Source organism: Pteropus vampyrus, unplaced genomic scaffold, assembly GCF_000151845.1.
Source record: "Pteropus vampyrus isolate Shadow unplaced genomic scaffold, Pvam_2.0 Scaffold147, whole genome shotgun sequence".
Lineage (NCBI taxonomy): Eukaryota > Metazoa > Chordata > Mammalia > Chiroptera > Pteropodidae > Pteropus > Pteropus vampyrus.
The window spans coordinates 1,171,969-1,188,024 of NW_011888928.1; the positions used below are offsets into that span (position 1 = coordinate 1,171,969).

Sequence of the window (16,056 nt, forward strand, 5' to 3'; positions counted from 1 at the left end):
TCATGTCTTCTTTCTAAGATCCTGCCGAGTTAATAGAGGCCTGTGTTATACGCCTTCGGAATCTAGTTATCTGAAGGTGCCTTTATTCTGCCCTGTGCCATGAATGATTGACTGGTTATGGAATTTTGGCTTGAGATCCTTCTTCTTCACAGTATTATGAGAAAAGATCATCTCCATTATCTCCTAGCATTTGGAGGGACTGGGGAGAAGTCTTATGGCAGTTTGATTCTCATGTTTTGGTAGGTAACCTGTTTTATTTTTCCTTCTTGCAAGTTTTTCTTTATCCTCAGGTTTCAGACATTTCGCCAGGCAGTGTCTGGTTATTTGTTCTTTCTTCAGGCTGCCTGCTTGGAAATTGGATGGGTTCTGTTAAGATGAAGACTCATGTGCTCTGAGACGTTTTCAGTTATTTCTGTGATATATTTCCTTCCCTCCAGCCTCTTTGTTCTTGTCACCCAGAAATCCCGTTAGGCTGTCAGTGCCTCTCCCGATCAGCCATCTGTGTCTCTTTATTTTTCTTTCATCATTTCTATTTTTCTGTGTTTTTGTACAAGTGTTGAAAGATTTGCTCATTTTTGTCATCCATGTCATTTTGTTTTCAAGCCTTCTCTTGAGGGTCTTGGTTTTTTGTTTTCATAAGTCAGCAACAAAATATTTAGTTTCTGTGGACTTTTTCTTTTTTAATAGAAAACCTTTCTCATTTTATGGAAGTCAGACTCTTACATCAATTTGGGGACCCCAAATGGAATTTTTAAAAGTTATTCTCTTCAATATTTGAATTAGACTTGTTTTTCATAGTCTACAGTCTCTTTTTGGTACTTACCTTTTAGGCTATTGCTTTTTATTGACATTACGTTTGTTTAACGGTCTTCAAGTGTGTTCTTCTTGGGGCTTTTCAGATGGTTGTTTTCCTTCTACATCTGGGCCCTTTTTTGTTTTGTGTGTGTGTGTGTGTGTGTGAATAGACAAATAAAAACCTCACTAAATCAATTTAGGTAGCTGATGTGCGTTCACTTGGCAGCACTGAGTTCTCTTTCCTTGGCAAGCTTTTCCCTTGAATGAAGGGAGTGACTTGGGGCCTTTTACGTGCATTATTGGGAGATGTGTACAGACAGGCTTCTCTTTAGCCTCTACAGAGTGGAGAAAAGTGAGGGGACCCCCTTGCCTGCCAAAGAGACAGTGCCTTACCTGGTGGCAGAGCATATTAGCCTATTTCCCCAGAGTTGCCTTAAAAGCAAAACCCTGACCATATCAGGATACTAAGTACAGTACTCTACTTCTCTCTTGGGTTGCCAAGTTCACACAGACCCCTGGAGGCAGTTCCCTGTTTTTTTAATAATGACCGTTCTCCTGAGCGCTGACTCTCTACCAACCCCTGTGGGGGTGAGAAACCTCCCAGGGAGTGTGACAGGACTTCTGTTCCTCAGGCTTCATCTTCTGCACCCCAGAGCCCACTTCAGCTTCCCGTTGCAGCCGCTTCTGAGCTGGGAGGTCTCTCCAAGCTCTGAACGGAACCTGACACGTGGGCACATTCTGTGTTTATATCAAGGAGTGAACACGTGCTTCTGCTCTCTCCCTCCTACTCTCTATCTTCCAGAAATGAATCAGAATACCTTACTTGCTGATGGCCTCTTTCCCAATACTCCTCTGCTGCAGTTTGGGAGGCAGAGGAGATAAATGTGTGTGCCTAGCCCATTGTGTCAAGTTAGAAGTGTCACTTAGTCTTGAAATTGTCACTACCAGAGACTTTTGAGATTCTTTTCATTTGTTTGACAGCTGCTTACTGAGCACCACTGTGGACCAAGACTGTTCTAGATGCTGCAGATACAGCTGCTAACTTCTGGTTTCTTTTTTGGATACCAGGGCCTGCTTTTCTGCTGCTCTCCCTCCCTTGGGCTCTATCCTTGGTCTCCATGTTCTTTGTGAGCAAGTTCCCTATTCTGATAGTTTTAGCTACCACTGAGATACTCCTCGTTTCCAAAAATGTGTCCTAATCCTAGAGCTCTCCCCTGAGCTTCAGGACATTATATCAAACTGCCATCTGAACATGTCCACCTGTGTGGGTCACAGATGCATTAAGTGTAAACATGTCCAAGATTTAGCCCTCTCTTCCTCTGCCCAACCTATTCCTTCTCCTGCTTTGTCAGTCTCACTATATGGCACCAGCATTGACCCAGCTGCTCTTCAAGACAACCTGACAGTAATGCTTCATTTTCCACTCATTCCATAACCAACTACTGATTAATTCCATTTGGAATCAGTTCCCACTTCTAAATCCTTTTGCTACTACATTAAAATAGATGGTCATATTTTGTAAATCTATTACCTTCCTCTCTGACGTCCCTTGAAACAGGCTTTCTCAGCCTTAACACTCTAGATAGTTTGGGCCAGATAATTCTTCATCATCGAGGCTGTCCTGTGCATTGTAGGATGGTTTGCAGCGTCTCTGGACTCACCAGCTATATCCCGGGAGCACCCTTTCCTCAGCTATGACAACCCAACCTTATTCCTCAACCTTATTCTATCACGCTGTACGACTTTCAATCCCCTTAATTTAATGTGCATTTTACTGTGTCTGTGCCTTTGCTTATATTGCTGCCCCACGCTCACACAAAACTCATTGTCGAGATGCATTCTAATTTTTATCTCCTCGGTGAAGCATAACCTGAAAAAGCAAAGAGATTTTCCCTCCTCCCACTTTGTGACCTCGCTCTACCTGTACACACACATTTTCATGGCTCCCATAATTCATTATTGCATGTGTTTGTTTATGTAGAAAGTCTCCTCATCAGTAAACTCCTTAAAAACGACCAATTTATTTGCCTTAGCATCCTTCAAAGCTAGAACAGTTCTAGGCATGCAGAGGAACTCATATTGCTTTTATGAATTAATAAACAGAGGCAGAGTATTTCTATTATAATTTCTGTTTCTCCCACAAAGTATAAAATGAAGGAAGGTACATAGACATCCTTTGTAACATCTTCTGGTCAACTCGTAACAGCGCACACAGTAGGATTAGTTCCCCTATGTATTTCCCCTGCTATCTGTTCTCGAGCACTCCAGATTGAGCAGGATTGGGCTATTGCAGAGATCCGTTTTGTTTGAGGATATATCTGTGGACCTCACCCAGAAGGAGTGGCCGCTGCTGGACCCTGCTCAGAGACACCTGTACAAGAAGGATGTGATGGGGGAGAACTATGGGCGCCTGGTGACCCTGAATAAGCACAGCTCCCCATGCAACTCCCAAGAGCATGCATTTCCTGTTAGGAACCCAGTCATTGTGGAGTGTAATTAGTTCTAGGCTCGAGATTTTGGATTCAAAGATCCTTTTAGGGAACTTGAAAGAATGCGGTATTCTTAACTCCCTGAAAAAAGGGTCTTCTTTGATGAGGGCCCCATCACTGTATGGCTTCTAAAACTCCTTCTGATTCTTCAGAGGGCCTGAACCCTAAGCTGCTTTGCCAAGTCCCATGTCATTTCTCATAACAGGTCACTGCGTTATCCGACCTGAGCTGATATTCAAGTTGGAGCGAGAAGAACCATGGATATTAAAGAGAGGCACCCAAGGCAGAGGCACCCAGGTGAGTTAATGAGGCTGGACAGAGGCAGCTGATGGGAACTGGATCCCAAGCCCAGTTCAGGAGTTGCTATCTTTAAAATGTGTTTTAGAAACCTCTTTTAGAGGCTTCAGACTTTTAGATGTGACTAAAGGCAGATAGATGATCACCACACCTTAGTTATTAACCTCCAAATATCACTTTCATATATCATTTTTTTTTGTTTTCTGTTCAACATTTATAGATATTCAGTAATGATAGATGTTCAATAATGATAGATGTTCAAATATGGCCATTGTTCACCTTCCCTCCAGTGCCAAACACCCTCTGTAGATATGCATTTATTGATGTATTTATTCTTTTATTCAACAAATATTTATTAAGTGCTGGCTATGTAGCATTCACATTCTAAGCTCAAGGGATGCAAAAGCAGTCTCTACTCCTGTTGCTAGATCCAGTTAGCAAGTAAATACGTAATATGTCTGGTAGTAATCAGCACTCTGAAAAATTAAAGTCAGATGAAGGGGATAGAGTCTGACAGGAAGTGACGTTTTGGAAGGGAAGTCAGGGAAGGCCTCTTTGAAGAGGTGAACATTTGAACAAGAAAAGTGGAATGGAGTTTTGAACGAAGGCGTGGAGTGAGCTATGGGTTGTCCAGATGGAGGGAACAGCAGGCACCAAGCCTCTGAGATGGGAGTGGGCTTGGTGTAACCAGAGAACAGCGAGGTTTATTGAGGAGAAAGTAGCGAATGATGGTAGAGAGTTAGCTGGGGGCAAAACTTTATAGACCTAGTAAAGATTGAATTCTACTCCAAGTGAGGTAAGAGGTAGGAGAAGAAGTCAAGGACTACACCCTTAAACACTACATTTGGAGGTCAGGAAGACACAGGACTCAAGCTAGAGAGACCGTGAAGGTGTTCGCAGTATGTAGGGAGAGAGCCAGGAGACAGTGGTGTCCCAGAAGCCACACAAACGATGTTTTTTTAGAAAAAAGGAATGAATTCCTATTCGCAGATGCAAGTGTGAAATTGGCATTGTCTCTTCCTGAAAATTATCCAAAGGCCACTAGGAAAAATTTTTTAAAAAGTAATTTTTATTATAAATTAGAGGCAGCTGAAATCCAAAACATAAAAAAAAAAGAAAGTGGAAAAACTGCCAAAAGAAATGGAAATCGGGCTTGACCGTGAAAGTAGAAGTAGAGAGAAAGCATCATATAAACCAGGGCTTAGGAAATAATGTTAGAACATATTGTACAGACAGTACTTACTTGCAGTATTTACCACAAATGGGACTTAAAATGGTGAGATTTTTTTAAGCAGTGGGAAAGTAGCATCGCCCTGAAGGATGCTTGGGTACTGAGTAGACCTAAGGATGAAATGTGTGCGAACTCAGTGAAGAACATGAAGTGGGTTTGTAGTTGGAAATGCACAATATATGGAGTTAAAAACACCCTGGTTTGATAGGAGCTGACAGTACTGTAGACTTGTGGGATGGTCATATGCACACATATTGTGAATTTAGGTGTAATAAACTAGTATAAACTCTAAGTTTAAACATCCAATATCAAATTTTCCTTGTTAGCATATTGCCTCTATTTGTTTTATCTGCTATCGAAAAGTCATAACTTTTTAAACATACAATTGATGTTATGGCATAAAATGAGAATAGCAGAGTATAGCAATAATCACCCATAGCCCAAAATTTTAAAAACAAAAATTAATAAAGTGCCCTAGGACCAAGCTGAATTGCCAGGTGCTTGAGTTTCCACAAAAAGAGATACTGGAGAGAAAGAAAACATGATAAAAAAGTGGAATTAAAAATTAGTATTGTGAGGAGAGGGGAGAAGGGAGCGGGGAGACAGATGGAGTAAAGGGGGTCAAATATGTGGTGACAGAAAGAAATCTAACTATAGGAGCTGGACACACAGTGTAAACATATATATGCCTTACTGTTAAAGTGTACAGCTGAAACTTATTGGATTTCGTTAACCAAGGTTGCCATATGAAATAAATGAATTAATTTAAAAAATAGTATCATGACAAGACACAATGGGTTGGTAAGGTAAGTTAGCAGATTGACGGTGGAAAACGTAGAGTTGTCAATCAGGACAGATTACTGTTGATTAACCGGATAGGTCAAATCAGAGCACCAACAATCAGAATACAGAGGCGAATTGGATCCTGTTGCAAGCATGGTTTGTCCTCTCATACGTTTTAACATTCTCTTTGGACATTGTTTTTATATATCTCAGCTGTGTGGGGGAGAGAAGCCAGAATTATAGGACTGACCTTTAGACCAGGGGAAATGAATAATTTCATACATGTAATTGGGAGTTATTGTATAGAATGGAAAAGAGGAGAAAGAGATGAAAGCATGTAGACTGAAGTAAGGGCTCTACTGCAGAAATTAAAGTATGGAAGAGGAGGGTGAGGTTCTCGTCGCCAGTCTGCCTCCAAACTCAATCTTTGCCCTGGTACTTGCCTTGATTTCCCTTCAGTCTTTCTATTCAGCGTCCCTACTCAGCGTCACCCCATTCTTTGACTATCCTCTATCCTTGGATCAGTTGTTTTCCTGACATCCTTTGTTCTCAGTTCACCATTTCTTGTCTTTATTTCAAACAGTCGACCTATATTGAGGTCATATTTGTAATAAATCAAAGCGACTTGTATTAATTTTCAGCTTTCTCTTCTGTTTCTACTACAATAGGTGTTTTTGTCTTTGTTTTCATGTTATCAAACCAAAAAAGTAGAATAAATATTTCTTTAGAAGTTTTTTCATCCCAGGAGACTATATCTAAAACCTGAGAATCAGCTCAACCTAGGGCACTTGTGTACAGTCCTATTCCTTAAGAAATATGTTAAGATTTATAATGTATGTTAATTTTTAATATTTCCAGAAGTCCAGAAAGTCAATAAAATGAAAGAGAGAAGCCAATAAAATGAAGGTAAATATTCAAGGCTAGCTTTATGTATCGACAACAAAACATTGACTAAGTAAGGAGAGAAGTAAGACCTTACGAGAAGCATTTAATATGGTTGCAAACCCAGTGCCTTCGAGCAAAATATCCCATAAATGTGACTTATTTGGAACAAGCAGAATTAATTATTTGTAATAGAAGCAATGTTATAAAAAAAAGTCTGATGATTTCGATGGATGTGGATTCCTTGATATGATGCATAAGAAAACTCATACAGAGAAAAAGCCCTATGAAAATGATCAAAAGAAGAAATCCCACAGTTATAATGATGATTTTATTCATTATCAGAAGAATTCAGCTTTGGAGCAACTTTTTGAATATAATGTTTGTGGGAAAGCCTTTCACACACACACACACACACACACAAAAACAACCTTTGTTACATATAAGAACACACACAAGGAGAGAAACCCTCTGAAGGTAATGAATACAGAAGAGCCTTCAAGTAAAAGTTAATGTTCAGTGCTTGTCAGCGAACCCTTAGGAAAAGGACTCTACACGAATCCAGTAAGAATAGGAAATTCTCATAAATGAAGTCAAAACATGCACGTCAGAGAACTCACATAGGGGAGAAACACTCTGAATGTAATAAATTGGGGAAATCCTTTAGCAAGAAGTCAAACCTCATCCAACATCAGAGAATGCACACAGGAGAAAATTCTGATGACTATAATGAAAGTGAAGAAGCCTTGTGGAAGTCACACCACACTCAGAATGAGAGCACTCACACAGGAGAGAGAATTTATGACTGTAGTAAATGTGGGAAATCCTTCTTTGAACAGTCATGCCTTATTCAACATTGGAAAAATCACACAACAAAAAAACCCCAGTGAGTGTAATGGTAGTGAGAAAGCCATAAAGAAGTCACACTTTACTCAAAATCAGAGACTTAATACAAGAGAGAAAAACTTTGAAGGTGGTAAATGTGAAAAATCTTCCTGTGAGAAGTCGAAACTCACCCAAAATCAGAGTGTTCACAAAGGAAAGAAAACCTATACCTGTAATAAATGTGGGAAAAGCTTCCATTAAAAAAAAAACAGACCTCACTCAACATCAGACCACACATATTGGAAAAAAAACACATGAATGTAACGAATGTGGAAAGCCCTTCTTTGTGAAGTCCAACCTCACTGAACATCAGAGAGCTCTCACAGGAGAATAACCTTATGAATGTAACAAATGTGGAAAATCCTTCTGCCAGAGGTCAGCCCTCATGGTGCATCACAGAACTCACACGGGAGAGAAGCCATATAAATGTAATGAATGTGAGAAAGCCTTCTATGTAAAATCAAATCTTACTCAGTATCAAAGGACCAACACAAGAGAGAAACCCTATAAATGTAATGAATGCTGGAGATCTTTCTGTGTGAAATCCAACCTTGTTGCACATAAGAGAACTCATACAGGAGAGAAACCCTACAAATGTCTGGAATGTGGGAAAACTTTCTATGAAAAGTCAGCACTCACAAAACATCAAAGAAAAACACACAAGAAGAAATTTTTCATCAACATGCTCCATGTGCAGAAACCTGTATCTACAAGTCATACTCACTGAACATCAAAATTGTGGGGCAGAAACGCTAAGATGTCTACACATGTAAGAAAGTCTTTATCAATAGGTTATAGCTAATTGGAAGTAGAAGGTTAATATAGGGGTGAAAACCTATGAATGCTTTGAATAGATGGAAGCTTTCAATTAGTATTCAGAGATATTGAGAGAAAATATGTCATTTTAAGGAACATGGAGTAAAACGATCTTGTAAAAATATTATTTAACTAGAATTCATATTTCAGATGTGACACTGAACTTATCATGGAAAAGATAACAGAAAATATTCTGTTCTTAATAGAATGAAATGTGGAGCTCTTGTAAAACATTAATAACTTGTCATTGACATAACAGCATTAAATATATATGTAAAAACTTCTGAGATTGGGCTATATATTGGTATATAGTACATGAATGTGCTATATAACATGAATTATGTGCATGTTAGATTTGCATATGGGAACCCACCACTATCCCTGAACCTCAACAATACATTATAAGTGAAAATTGAGCAGTCACATAACCTGTGGCCCAACAATTCCACTTCTAGATACAGGCCCTAAAATAATAGTTCTCAACTGGATGTCCTAAAAGGTGTTTGGAAATATTGGAATGGTTTGGTTGTCACTATGAGAGTGCTACGGGCATTTAGTAGGTAGGAGAGCTAAAGGTACTGAATGCCCTGCAATGTGTCAGTGAAAGAACAGGATGAAGAGGCTCGTCCAGAATGCCAGTAGCTCCATCACAGAAAAACACTGCCCTAGAGAAAACTGCACATCTGCAGCCACACACATTACAAGAATGTTTATTGTAACATTGCAAGAATTTTTGTAATTTTTAAAAAACAGAAAGCAACAAGTGTCCATTAATGATAGATGAGATAAATGTCGATATGGTCATACACTAGAAATAATATACACTGATGAAAAGAAATTAACCTCAATTAAACACATCAAGATTATCTTAAAACGATAATGTTGAATTTAAACAATACAGATACTACGTTATTGCATTTATATAAAGTTCAAAGACAATTCAGCAATACATTGTTTAGGGATACATAGCTAAGAAGTAAAACTACAAAAGAAAATGAATGGATAATTAACACAAAATCTAGGGTAGCAATTATATCTGTGGAAGAAGGGGCTTACATTTAGGGAGAGACAGTAAGCTTCATGTTTCTTAAATGGGTCATGAGTATGTAGGTATTGCTTTTACTTTTTGCTTTATCTACATGCATACATGTACGCATATTTCTGTTTACAAACTATTTAATTTTCAAGAAATAGGCTTGAAATAATTGCATTGGAATGTTAGCAAAAGTGATGTTTTGGCATAAAGATCATAGTTAAAGTTTTTTTCTTTCATTTATGTTTTGTATCCGAAATCTCTGTAATGACTTTTTAAAGTATCTACACCACTTGTCATTTGGGCCTAGCTTTCTTAATTCAATTGATTGTATTTTTTCCTTTGTTCTCTAGTAAAATTCCTCCTAAATTTTTAGAAATAATGTGAAGCTTAACCAAAAATTACTAGAGTTATAGGGAATCCAAGTAGCAGAATCCTTGGCATTGAACCCAGGTCTCTCTGGCTCCAACGTTAGTTCTGCAGGGATCCTTTTTAACCCACTTTCCCTCCAGTTAGACTTATTCCTGCTTTCTTTTGGTTCACGTTTTCCTTGTAGCTTTTCCATCTTTTACTTTTAACCTGCCTAATTTTACTTAAAATGAGTTTCTTATTGACAGTATACAGTTGGGTCATGTTTTTGAATTCATACTGTCAATCTCTTTTAACTGGTGTATTTAGACCATTTATATTTAATATAATTATTTACATGTTAGAACTTAACTCCGCCATTTTGGTTTTTTTCTATTTGTTTTTACTTCTCTGTTTTCTTTTTTCTGCCTTCCTGTGGGTTAATTGAACATCGTTAGAATCCCATTTTTATTTATAGTGTTTTGGGAGATCTCTCTGTAAAGCTTTTTAAGCGTTGTTTTTTTTCATAACTTAACAAAGTACTAATATGAAATTCCCCAAAAAGAAATCTCTAGGCACAGCTTGTTTCACTGGAGAACTCTACCAAATGTTTAAAGAGGAAATAACACCAGTTCTACACACTTCCTTCAAGAAAACCAAACAAAAACACTTCCCAATTCATGTTATAAAGCTAGTATTCACTAGCTTTATACCAAAACCAAAAAGTTTGTTAAAATACACTACAAAAAAACTCCAAAAAAACTACAGGCCAATATTTCTCATGAATGTGGACATACAAATGTGTTACAAAATATTAGCAAATAGAATTATTAATTACATGAAAAGACATGAATATATGAAAAGAATTATATACCATGGGGTTTATTGCAAGGACGGTTCACTACTTTAAGTCAATCAATGTAATCTACCATATTAACAAACTAAAGAAGAAATGATTTGGTTGATATCACATGATCATATCAACCACCAATGAAGACAAGATATTTGAAATTCATGACAAAACTCTCAGAAAAAAATAGGAATAAAGGGAAACTTGATAAAGTGCATCTATGAAAACCTATAACTAACGTTTTCTTAATGGTGAAAGGCTGGATGCTTTCCCCCTAAGATCAGAAAACAGGCAAGGACATCTGTTCTCACCACTCTTAGTGCTGGAAGTTCTAATCAGTGTAATAAGGCAAGAAAAGGAAATAAAAAGCATATACATCAGAAAAGAAGGAATAAAATTGTTTTTATTTGCAGATGACATGATCATCTTAGTAGAAAATCCCAAGTAATTTACAAAAGAAAAACAAAAAAAAATCAAAAACCTCCGAGAACTAATAAGTGAGTTTGACAAAGTCATAGGATACAAGGTAAACATACAAAATTCAATTGTATTTCTATGTGCTAGCAATGAACACATAGGCATCAAAATTTAAAATATGATGCCATTTAAATTGCTCAAAAAATCATATAGTTAGATGTATATCTAACAAAACCTGTACCGAATTTGCACGTTGAAAACTACAAAATGCTGATCAAAGAACATTTAAAGAAATGGATAAGCTTACCTTGTTCATGAATTAGAAATCTCAACACTAAAAATGTTAATTCTCTTCATACCGATATGTAATAAAATTTAATGCAATTCTTAACAAATTCCTGAAGGAATTTTTTGTAGATATAGGCAAGATTATTCTAAAATTTATATGCAAAGAGAGATAAACTAGGGTAGCAAAAATAATTTTGAAAAAGAAAAATAGAATGGAATCAGTCTGTTGACTTGAAGATTTATTGTAAAGCTACAATAATCAAGACTGTGGTATTGGTGGGTAAATAGACACGTGATCAATGAAACATAATAGAGAACCCGGATATAGACTCATATAAATATTCCCAACTGATGTTTTACAAAGGTGCAAAAGCAATTCATTTGAAGAAGGACAGACTTTTCAGCAAATGATGTTGGAACAATTGGACATCAGTAGATAAATAAATGAACCTCAGCCTCCAGAGGAGAAGAGTATGGGCTTTGGGTTTGGATAAACCCAACTTTGAATGCCAGCTTTGCCACCTACCACTGTGTGGTTCTGACTCGGTTATTAAACCTTGTGGAGCCTCAAACCCAAGCCTAGTGCTCATCAATGACACATTATGGATGCTGGAAAAATAGGTAATGGAATGGGCTGTGTTTAATTTACTGAGATAGTTTCCCAAATGGCCAGCAGAGGGCTCTAGTTGCACGTGAAAGACTCCTTCACTTCGTTCTGAAAGCTGCCTGCCTTCCAAACCCAGACTCTCCTTAATTCAGCCACCCATTTTCATTAACCCGCGTTAATGCAAGGTGCCAGGGAAACATTTTTCACAGTTTTATGTGTCACTACCTTTCCATCATAGAATCAAATAAGATCGTTTTAATTATAATACCACTTTTTCTTTGTCTACTTTAATTTTTTTTCTTATGAAATAGGCATGCATTCTTAATAGGGGCAATATTGGAGCCTGAGAAAAATCTTAGATATTACAATGGTTTGTGACCCTCGAAGGACCATAGGTTCTAAACAGATAATACAGTATATCTGTGGAATTAAAATTTTATGGGGAGGGGAACAATTAGGAAATACCTAAAAAGTCTCCTGGGCGAGGGGAGGAAGGTTGGAGGGGGAGGGGGATGGCTATAACTTAAAAACTTTAACTCTAGTGTTCCATTCGAGTCATCTCCACAGGTTTCCCCATGCACCTTCATACTCACCCTTTCCCGTTCACCCCTCCATCCCCAAGCAACCACAATCCACTATGTGCCACTATGGATTAGTCTGCATTGTTTTAGAGAGTGTTATATAACTGGAATCGAACATCATACACTTTCTTTTTTGTCTTCTTTCACGCAGCATAATTATTTTGTGACTCATCCATGTTGTTGGATGTATTAATAGTCCATTCCTTTTTCTTGCTGAGTGGTATTCCATTGTAAAGATACACCATGATTTGTTCATTCATTCGCTTAAGGGATATTTGGGTTGTGTCCAGTTTGAGGCTATTGTGAATAAAGCTGCTATGAGTATTCATGTATAAGCCTTTGTATGGATATATGTTTTCATTTTTGTTGATCAAATACCTAGAAGCAAAATTACTGGGTTGCATGGCAAGTGTACATTCCCCTTTATAACAAAGGGTCTGGTTAAAGTCCCTTTTCCCAATCAATGAGACCCCTTTCCCATGCCTCTGGGAGAGGCCACCTTCAGCGATTCAAAAGGAAGTTTTCCTGGAGAGACTTCTTCGGTGAGGCCAGATACCCGCACTCACCCTGTGGAGAGTAGGAACTCAACAACCACTCACGGCTAAGTCAAGATGAGTTTCTGCAGCCTCTCTCCAGGGATGAGAACACACGCACACACACGTAACCTCTAGCACGGCACAGTACACCTGCTATGGTACAAGCATGGAAAATACAGAAAATTACAAAGAAAATTAAAACCATCCAATATACACACCACCAAGGGGTAAGTATGGCCAACAGTCTTCTGTGTTTTCTTCTAATCTTTTTCCTATGAGCATTATAACTTGAAACATGTGACCCCATGTCTCTTCTACGCTAAGATACATATTTTTACAATTCAACTTTCCTGATCACGTGTTTGGCCACTCCTCAAAAAAGTCACGATCCCTTGCTCAGTTTCCAGACCTCACTCAGTTTTAGGATTTCAAACGCACTGATAAGGAAAGCCTCTAGAAGGACTCTGCAAACATGACAAACAACCATATCCTGGAGAAAGGGGAACACACAGACATTTAAGAACTGTTGGCACAGGATCCGAATTGGCATTGATACCCAGAGACTCAAAGCATCATCATGGCCTCCCTATTAAATTGAGGGGGTATGTGGGGCGGGAAAAAGTCTGGCTTGCAGTGAGTCCACTAGGTCCACTGGCCAACCCTGTGGTCACATCTCCAGTCCCAACTGGAATAGATTTATTGGTAATTGGCACGACTCCCACATTGATCCCTTGACCCATGGGGTATGAGCTATCAGAGTGAAGAAGGCCAGTGGAAACCTCTGAAATGGCACCTCCTGGACCCAGCCAAGAGAGAAAATAAAAATAATGCCCATCTGGAGAGAAATGGGAGAAACTAATGCCACCCTTAAAGGCCTAAATGACACTGAAGTGGTAGTCCCCATCTTGTATAATTCATCAGTCGCCCCTGCAAAAAACAATATATCCTGAAGGATGACAATGGACTAATCCAAACCCAACCAAACAGTAGCCTCAATGCAACTGCTGTGCCAGATATGGTGTCTTTACAGATTAGCATAGTCTTCAGTTTGTGGCATGCAGCCACTGATCTGGCTAATGTATTCTTTTCCACCCCTATCAAAAAAGGGGTCAGAAGCAGTTCACGTTCAGGCAGGCTGGGCAGTTGCGCCCCAGGACTGTGTTAACTCTTCAGCCCTCTTTCGTGATAATAGTCTGAAGAGACTTGGACTGGCTGGACATCCACAGAACATCACACTGAACCCCTCTGTTGATGACATATGCTGGGTGAAGTGGCTAGAATGTGGAGACCTTGGTAAGACACCAGCACACCAGAGGGTGAGATAGACTCCTAAGAATCTGCCAAATAAGTAACATTTTTAGGAAGCAGGGTGGAACGTCCCCTCTAAAATAAAGAGAAAACTATTTTATCTTTCATCTCCCACCACAAAGAAGGAATCTCCATTTTGGATAGACTTCTTTGGATTCTGGAGGCAGCATATTCCAAACCTGGGAATACCATGCGTATCCAAATACTGGGTGAAATGAAGGCTGCCATCTTTGACAGGGGCCCAGAGCAGGAAAGAGCTCTGCAACAGGTCCAACCGCACTGCAGTCGGCCCCAAAACTTGGGTCATATGACCTAGCAGGCCGTATCTATATGGGTTGGAGATACTGGTGGTGGGAAAAGATGCTGAGTGGAGTTTTTGGCAAGTCCCAATAGGGAAACCACAACTTGGATCCTTAGGATTCTGGAGCCAGGCCACGTCATCTGTAGCAAAGAATTCTACACCTTCCAATAAATAGCTCCTGGCAGGTTGCTTGGTCTGGGTAGGGGTGGAGACCCTGATCTCGAGAAGGCAAATGACCGCATAGCCAGAACCAGCCACAGTGAGTTGGATTCTGTCAGATCAATCAAGTCATAAGATTGAGTGGGCCCCTCCAAAAAAGCATGCCAGGATGGAAATGGTACATCCAGGACTGAGCAGAGGAGGGCCAGATGGCACGAGCAAGCTGCATGAGCAAGCAACACATCCCCATTTCACCCCCCAGTTGCCCTCTGCTTACACCTACGGCTGAATGGGGTGTGAGGTGGGTCCCTCACTACCAGTTGACAGGAGAAAGATGCCTGAGCTTGGTCCTTGGAATTTCCCGATTTTGATGGTAAGTGGACATGTGCATCCATCATGGCATACTGAGATGGCATGGTGACCACGGAGGGCTCACATCCTACCAGGTAAACCACTGTGTCCAGCGGAGGTGCTAAGGGAAGTGGAGAACAGAGAGATTTTGCGAGCAGCTGCTCCAGCTCTATACCACCTACCTATCTATGTCTTGTTACATGAGGAAAAATAAATTTCTTATGTGATTAAACCACTGTGATTCAGGTTTCTGTTACATGCAATTCTGACTGATACAGTATTCCTAACAATAGCATATGCCTAGGTTTTATTCTTTAATCCTATTTAGCAGACTTTGGGTTTTAATAGGACAATTCAGCCTATTTGAGATTAGTGTAAAAACGGGTATACTTTATTTTATTCCCTCCATTTTAATTCAGGCTTTCTATTGACTTTTCTTTGTTATTTCTCTCTTTTTTCTTGTTTTTTGCTCTCTTGATAACGTAGGCACTTATTATCTTTTTTCTTTCGGATTTTGGTGTTCTTCTGTAGACGTTCTTTTTAAAATTCAGAATGAAATACATAATCACAATGATATAATCTCCCATTACATGACAAAATACCGTCTACTTCTCCACATTAAGATGACCCATTTATATTATGTCTCCACGTTCTCAACCCCTAAAGAGATTTCAATGCTTTTATTCCCCGTCTCCATCGGCCCCTCCCCAAATACCAGCTGAGGTCCTTCAATACATATAGTCCCATATTATTATTAGCCTTTCCCTCAAGATTTTTTTTTCCTCAGAAGATATTATTACAGTATTATTTGCTTCCAGAGTTGCAGATGAAAAATCACTGTTTGCTTCCAGTGATACAGAATAGAAGGCCAATGTCCGTTTCATTGTTTTTCTTTGTAACTTACCTATTTTCCTGCTCTGGAAGATGGAGTTCAGTTCTTTTTCCAGAACACACCTAAAGGTGAGTGCTACATTTTGTGAATTCGGTTTGGAATTCAGTGGACCCTTCACATCTTCGTATCAGGTCTTTATTGGAACAATTTCAGGAAAAAGTTCCTCCACTATTTAGTTTATTACCTGTCTTCCATTTCCTACATTTC

The 16,056-nt window shown here is 39.0% G+C and overlaps 1 long non-coding RNA gene across 8 annotated transcripts in view; it reads left to right on the plus strand.

Moving 5' to 3' along the window:
* The window catches only part of LOC105298187, a 40,731-nt gene extending 32,273 nt beyond the window's left edge, over window positions 1-8,458 (plus strand). For all 8 annotated transcript variants that reach the window (XR_002782524.1, XR_002782519.1, XR_002782522.1 and 5 more), the window contains 2 exons: window positions 3,490-3,581; window positions 6,454-8,458. This is a non-coding gene — a long non-coding RNA (uncharacterized LOC105298187). The remainder of the gene's footprint in view (window positions 1-3,489; window positions 3,582-6,453) is intronic.
* Window positions 8,459-16,056: the final 7,598 nt, after the last annotated feature.